At 43.8% G+C, this 7498-nt stretch overlaps 1 long non-coding RNA gene across 2 annotated transcripts; it reads right to left on the bottom strand.

Annotated features, from left to right (window-relative positions):
- Positions 1-76: 76 nt before the first annotated feature.
- Positions 77-7215, bottom strand: LOC307015405. Of its 2 annotated transcripts, none has more exons than XR_013801504.1 (3): positions 6495-7215; positions 3124-3164; positions 77-211 (listed from the first exon to the last, which is right to left on the bottom strand). It is a non-coding gene; the product is annotated as an uncharacterized lncRNA (long non-coding RNA). The 2 variants fall into 2 exon arrangements; XR_013801505.1 differs by having other exon boundaries at positions 92-216.
- Between the last annotated feature and the right edge of the window lie 283 nt (positions 7216-7498).

A 7498-nucleotide genomic window follows, 5' to 3' on the forward strand; every position in this document is an offset into this window, starting at 1 on the left:
CCAAAGTCTTTATTTATGTGCTGATTTCTTTGACAAAATATTTCTTATTCAAAATGACAACCCTTCAACTGGGCAGCTGCAAACCGCTTACACAGATAAACAAGACATCACTTCAGTACTCGTGGCCGTGCATGGACACGGTTGTCATTCACCGCTCGACGAGTTGACAGTGTCACCAACCCACCGACAGCGATGAATGTGAACCGGGAACCTGCGCTGGGGAAAGAGAGGGAGGGGGGGTTTTCCCAGAAAGGAACCGAACCGTGGAATAACAGATGGATTGTTGAGCTTTAGACCAAATGTAGAAAGTAGTTAAGACCAAATTCAACAAGTGACTTTTCATTGAACAGCCAAATCTGTTTCCCTTTTTTACCTGTCTCGTACTGAGGTGTCAACTTTAGATCATGTGAATTTTAGGTAATACATCTTAAAACAATAGAGTGCTGCAATGATTATGTATTTTTCCATGCCAAACCAGAGGTTAGCATCCTGGAGTAAAGCAAAAGGAATTTTTCCTTTGGAATATTGCAGAAAATAAGATTTGTGGCAAACTTACATTTCCACTTGTATATTATTTGAAGCGCTAAGCGCTAGAAACAAACTACATCATGGTCGCATTATTTCACGTCGCCACCGCTAAGCTAAAGGTGGCTATGTTCTGCATGATGACATTAAGTAGTGTTATTTAGACACTTGTTAGCAACCGCTGTTTTATAACACGTAAATATTCAGACATGTATGGGGTATTGACTGACGTATTTATGATGTAGTATAAAACATAAACATTTTTGTAAACTTGTGTTAACCACAGAGCTTATTTCGGGAATCAAACCAAAAACTCAACAACAAAAACCCTGACTTGGGAGGGAGGGAAATGGTAAAATGTTAACTTATTTCTGGGTTTAGGACTCATTTCTGGACAACTCTATACACACATTCCTATCACAGCTCTAGTGCAAGATTTGGGGAACAAATTGAAAGTCCACATATCCTTTCAGCCTTAAAAGTCCCATGTCATGGCCATTTCTACTGATCATAATTATGTGTGTGCCCAGGCTGAGTTCCGTGCTGTCTCGCCGAGCCCACACCAGTGACCCAGCTCACAGTGTCCCGCTCCTCGCAGTAGCGCGCCTCGCAACGTCCCGCCGAGTGTGTGTGTGTGACGAAGTCCGCGGATTGGTCCAAACGTAACGGCTCCGCGGACGTAACTACACCCGAAAAATGTCACTATACCCAAGAAGTAAAAAATGAAAAAAGAGAAATCTCCAACGAGGCGTTCTGGGGCAGCATAGACAGGTCTTTTCTGTGTTAGAGTTTTACTCACTACAGGGTGTACTTTGAGGGTTTTTGTGACTCTGCAGACCGTTTACATGCATAACAAGCTACATAACAAACAAGGGGACGGGTGATAACCAGAAAAGCATGACATGGGACCTTTAAGAAAAGTTAAGAAAATAATTAATTACTTAAAGGTGGGGTAGGTAATTTTGGAGAAACCAACTTGAGTGCGCTAGAATTTGAAAATACGCAACCGGAAGAAATCTGCCACTTCCTTACAGAGCCCCTCCTCCAACACACACGAACGCACACATGACCAATGAGGGCACGAGATTAGTTTGTGCACAGATGGAAGGCTGAAAGGCAGGTAGGCCATCCAGTTATTTTAGCCGGCCCGGCTCAGATGATTGGTCGTGCTTTTTACAGCGCCACGGCTTCCACAGATGACATGTTTTTATGGATTTATTTTCAAAGCACTTAAGATATTCATTGCTATCGGGATGTTAAGAGCATTCCATGGAATATAACAAAAAGTGTATCTCGAGCCGGTTTCTCAAACTTACCTAACCCACCTTTAAAATAGCGATCACTGTTTTGTGAGCTTACTCCATCCGTTTTTCTGACAAGGTGAAACATGTTCCTGTGGATTGATGTCTTTATTACTTGATTTATTCACTATTGCTATGTCTACTTGAGCACCTTGTTTTTTTGTATAAAGATGAAGACCATTTAGTTTGTTCATCCAACTAATACAGCTTGCTTGAGGGTTTGAAAACACATGGGATGTGTTCACAAAAACTGTTTTTCTAAAAAGCACTTGGCAAAAAGATTAAAGCAAACATATCATAGACAGCCAGAGCAAACACATTCAATACAACGGAGAGGATTAAAGATGCTCGATGGATTTTGAAAATCGTCGGTAAATCCCTGGGAGAAGCAGTCAGGATATACTGACTTCATGGACCACTGAGCAACTTTCATAGGCCCCGCCCTGCTTCCAACGCTGTACTCAAATTCCTTTATATCTGTGTACATCCATGGTCACGTGTAACAGCGTTATTACCATGCAAGAGAAAAATGAAGAGCTGCATGAGTTCACTTTGGCTGTAGAAGCTTTATGAAATGCACTGCCACATATCCGAGGTGCGTCTCAGTGTGTGTTTCAGATGTGAACTCAAGTGTAAGGGTACACTCAACACTCGATGGTTTGTCTGAGTCACAAACTCACCGACAGCGTTGAATGTTCCCCAACACTTGAAAAACTCAAGCTGACAGCGAGTTCGAGTGGACAGCCATGACAGGTTGGACTGGGGGGGAGGGGAGCTCTGCAGGTGGATGCACACATTTTCACCAGTGATGTAGTGGTAAGGAAATCTACTACAGCCAGCCACATCTTTTTATTTCTTCGTCTACCTAATGTGCTATTGTTGGTATAAATGTTTAGATATAGGAAGAAACCATTCCAAATATGGCATTGCAATATTTATGCTCATCAAATTAGAAAATTACATTCTTGTTAAACTGTTGAGCTTGCTCATCCAACTCATCAATAATGCAGGGATTGAATATGTCATTGTAAATGCAAAAATGGCAAAGGGGACGGTCTTGTGCACCAATCTTCTTTAGTGCATAAGGTATGAGTATGGATCTGATGAACACTAAGCTATATAAGACAACAATAGAGAGGGCACACTGAACTATCACAGTGGAAATGTAGTGCTAGGAAATCTCATTCTAAATAAAGGACGACTGATTTAAAATGTGATCGTCATACTTTAAGTTAACTTTTTCTCCCACTGTATCACTGTTTGTTGACAACCACATCACATGGTGAGGAGGACTTACCTGCTCTTAGCAGCTGACATCTGCTCCATACACAGTTACAGCTGAAACACAGAGCAAGAAACAGACAGGTCAATAAAGGAAGAAACAAATCAAATATTCATACACATCTGTTAAGTACTGCTTAGCACATGCAAAGGCAGTACATAAGAGTGCTATTCCCATAAAATAGTAATACATTGTATCTACATCATTGCGTATTGTCTATCATATTATGGTCGTGAGTGTAAGTATATTATTTTAAGGTTGACTGACACCTGGAAAATGTTCTCATTGGAATGTGTGGCTAAACTAATTTTAGAATGCTAATCCCTCCTCTTGCTAGAACACGATGAAAATAACTTTTTTTCTTTGTTGCCTGTGGTGCCTTTAAAATTATAAGCATCTTGAATCTGAAACACATTACATGAATAACACACATTTCCCCAAGAATTATCGTAACAAAGTATCGTTTTTCTATGATTCTACCTGTGTGTGGTCATACAGTATAAAGTCAATTCTACAAGCTAAGGGCTTAACTGCTGCCGGGTGGATTGTGTGATGATGGAGGTGGTGGGGGGGGGAAGGTCTGAGTTGGGGCGGTGCTGTCTGGGAGAGAGGAGTGTTGATCGATTCCAGGCTTGGTATTTTCCAGACAGGCTGAATGGTAAAGGTCAAAGGTCAGCCACTCTTGTTTCCTATGAGAGGCTGTGTGTGTGTGTGTGTGTGTGTGTGTGTGTGTGTGTGTGTGTGTGTGTGTGTGTGTGTGTGTGTGTGTGTGTGTGTGTGTGTGTGTGTGTGTGTGTGCGTGCGCACGCACGTGTGTTTTCAGCTCCATATTTTGGTGACCTAATTTGATATTTTCTATGTTATTTACCTACCAATCCACAATAATTACACTATTGTATTTGTTTTTGTATTTATATATAAATACAAACACCTTGAAGCAGCATAACCAGAGCTCTCTGGCACTTTCTTTCCATTTTTTTGGAAGCATATTTTGTGCTACCCTCAACTCCTAAACTTCTGTTGTCAAATTAAATCTCTCCTTTTCCACTGGATCCCGGGGAGCATCAGTTTAAATCTGTCAGCTGCTTTAATAAAATCCAGGTCTGTTTAGTTAACATCTAAACAACAGTACACATTCATTCGTGCGGGCAGTTTAGCTCATATTCCCAGCTGCTGCTGCGGGGATCAAATGTGACACATTTGCCCTCAGCTAACACACAGTGTGACATGGTGGTGACACACACATTCAAACAATGTGTCCTCAAACCACACGTGCACGCTTTGTGTGCTGGGTGTATTGTACAAATGGAGCATAATCGTGCATATTCGTCATCACACATAGGCTAGGTTGTTTTTTCATGCATCATGTAGCTGTAAGTTGAGAGAATACGTAGCAAACTGCACTTTCAAATTTAACTATTACTCTTTTGTTGTCAGTTTGTCTTGTTTGGTTTGTCTTGTTCAATAAAAGAATATTAATATTTTAGCAGCAGAAAGGCAGAGCTGAGTACTCAACTTAAATAACTATTTAGTAATAATATTATTGTGCAATCTAACGTTATCATATATATTGCACAGACAGTGATGTCCAGGTAACAGCAGAAAGAAAAACCCTTTAACACCACTGACCCCTCACTGTGTGTGTGTGTGTGTGTGTGTGTGTGTGTGTGTGTGTGTGTGTGTGTGTGTGTGTGTGTGTGTGTGTGTGTGTGTGTGTGTGTGTGTGTGTGTGTGTGTGTGTGTGTGTGTGTGTGTGTGTGTGTGTGTGTGTGTGTGTGTGTGTGTTACTGCCTGCATGGTTCCGTGTGAATGCATGTGTGTCTGAAGAGAAGACAGACTATGGTGGCTGCACTGTGAGGTAAATAAAAAGGGGGGAGGGGAAAGGGAGACACAGAGACATGGGGTGGGTGGGCGGTTAGTTGGGGGGGGCAAGAGAGTGGCAGTCCCCCCCTCCCTTCCCCTCCTCCTTCTCTCACTCTTCCACTGGCTTGCGCCCCCTCCCCCACTTGGGACTTGAACCCATGACCCCTCGGTGAATGAGTTCAAGGGAGGCACGGCCATTACTGGGGAAACTGCCACTCTGTGTGTGTGAGTGAGAGTGTGTTTCCAAGTGACCTGAGCCGAGTTCGCCAGTGTGTGTGTGTGTGTGTGTGTGTGTGTGTGTGTGTGTGTGTGTGTGTGTGTGTGTGTGTGTGTGTGTGTGTGTGTCGTGTTTATGGAGTTCCTGTGTTTCTTAAAAGTAACATTTTACAATGGGACTCTTGAATTGGAGGTTATTTCTAAATCACAGCAGTGAAGTTTGCCGCTGTGTGTCCATGAGTGTTTGTTTTTGTGTAGAAATGTGTTCACCGACAGAATGTCCTTTTATTAAAAGGTGTTTCTTCTAAATGTGATGTCTGCTTTTGCCTATCAATAAAACCATTGAGGCATATAATATAGTCCCCCCCTCCAACCCTCCCCCCGACTGGGTGTGTGACCAATGTCTGCGTCTCGCTACCTGGCCCGGACTGGATCAATACTTTAATCTAATTGTCATTCACTTCCACATAGGTAGGTAGGTAGGCAGCCAGGCAGCCACCCACCCACCCACCCACCCACACACACACACACACACACACACACACACACACACACACACACACACACACACACACACACACACACACACACACACACACACACACACACACACACACACACACACACACACACACACACACACACACACACACACACACACACGACACTCAAACATACTTGAACCAAACATGCATATCACATGAGAGCATGAATGAATCCCTATTGTGTGAGCTGCCGTGGTTGCACTAGATGCTCTTCCAACTCTTTGTCTATGTCTCTCTCTCTCTGTGTCTCTCTCTCTCTCTTTCTCTGTGTGTCTCTCTCTGTATCTCTGTATCTCTCTCTCTGTGTCTCTCTCTCTATGTGTCTCTCTCTCTCTGTCTCTCTCTGTGTGTATCTGTGTCTCTCTCTCTGTGTCTCTGTGTGTCTCTCTCTCTGTCTCTCTATCTCTCTGTGTGTCTCTCTCTCTCTCTCTCTTTCTCTGTGTCTCTGTCTCTGTGAGTGTCTCTGTCTCTCTGTCTCTATCTCTTTCTGTCTCTATCTCTTTCTGTCTCTCTCTCTGTCTCTCTCTCTATGTGTCTCTCTGTGTCTCTCTCTCTCTCTCTGTGTCTCTCTGTGTCTCTCTCTCTCTCCCCAGTCTGGGCGTTCCTCCCGGCGTTGCATCATGCGAGCCCTCAGTGTGGGCAAACATCCGCTGAAACATTGTCACATCGTGTTCATGTGTGTAGCCTCTCCCGCAGAGTGACAATGGAAAGTCTCCGGAATCAGAGCACAGGCTGGAAACATGGAAGAAATCTCTGACTTACCCAGCATCCTCTTCTGCACGATGTCTTCGTCCCCTCTTTCCCTGCATTCCCCTATGTCTTAAACCTCCTCCCACTGACAAGCCAAGATCTCCATCCTCCTCTTTCACTCATCTCTTCTTTCTTCCTTCTGTCTCTGCTCTGTTTCTTTCTTCTTCTCTGGTGGTGTCTTCTTCCTGCTGCTGTAAACTGCAGACTGTCTGGTGAGAGAAAGAGGGAGGGAGGGAGGGAGTGAGAGGAGCGGTGGGAAGTGCAAACCAGGACACACACAGCCTCCGTCAGTTTGAATGAATATTGTGCACACTCGGCTCGTCTCTCCTCCCCCCTCTCTGGGTCTCTGCCTCCCTTCCTCTCTCCGTCTACCAGACACCCCTCCTCCACTCTGCCCTCCTTTTCTATCTCCTCCCTCCCTTCAAACATGTTCACACTCTAAGACTGACTGACATTATAGGACTGCACTTACTCCTCCCCCCCCCCACACACACACACTTCTCTCTTTCCTGGACCCAGACAGTTAACCCTTTTTGATCCAGCTGCACATCCTGTCTGTTTCCATTCACTATCATCTTCTTAGTACGTGCTGTTTTCCAGTTAAGGAATCCTGAATTCATTCTTCCTCTTGATCCCTTCTCCTTTTTAATAGTTTTGTGTCCTAGTTTGCAAATGGCTTAAGTTCATACTCCGTACAACCTCTCATTTCCCATGTGATACTTCCAAAACCCAGATGTACCAATGTGTGAATTCAGCCCATGTGAAATGTGTGCGCACTGGATGTTTTCACATGTCTTACAGTTGGTCTGTGAATTAGAGATCACTGTGCTTGGGATGATTCCAGCTGTGAAGCTAAATCAGGACAGGGCCATCAAGTTGGGCCCTCCTCACTCCCTACCCCCAACTTCCTGCACCGTCCTTGGGAAAACACCCATCTTTGAACTTGACCTCCATTTTGATTTAAACGTAACTCCTTAAAGGTTTTGTGACGGACAGACACATATACTAAAAAAAGA

Source organism: Notothenia rossii (assembly GCF_949606895.1).
Source record: "Notothenia rossii genome assembly, chromosome: 8".
Classification (NCBI taxonomy): domain Eukaryota; kingdom Metazoa; phylum Chordata; class Actinopteri; order Perciformes; family Nototheniidae; genus Notothenia; species Notothenia rossii.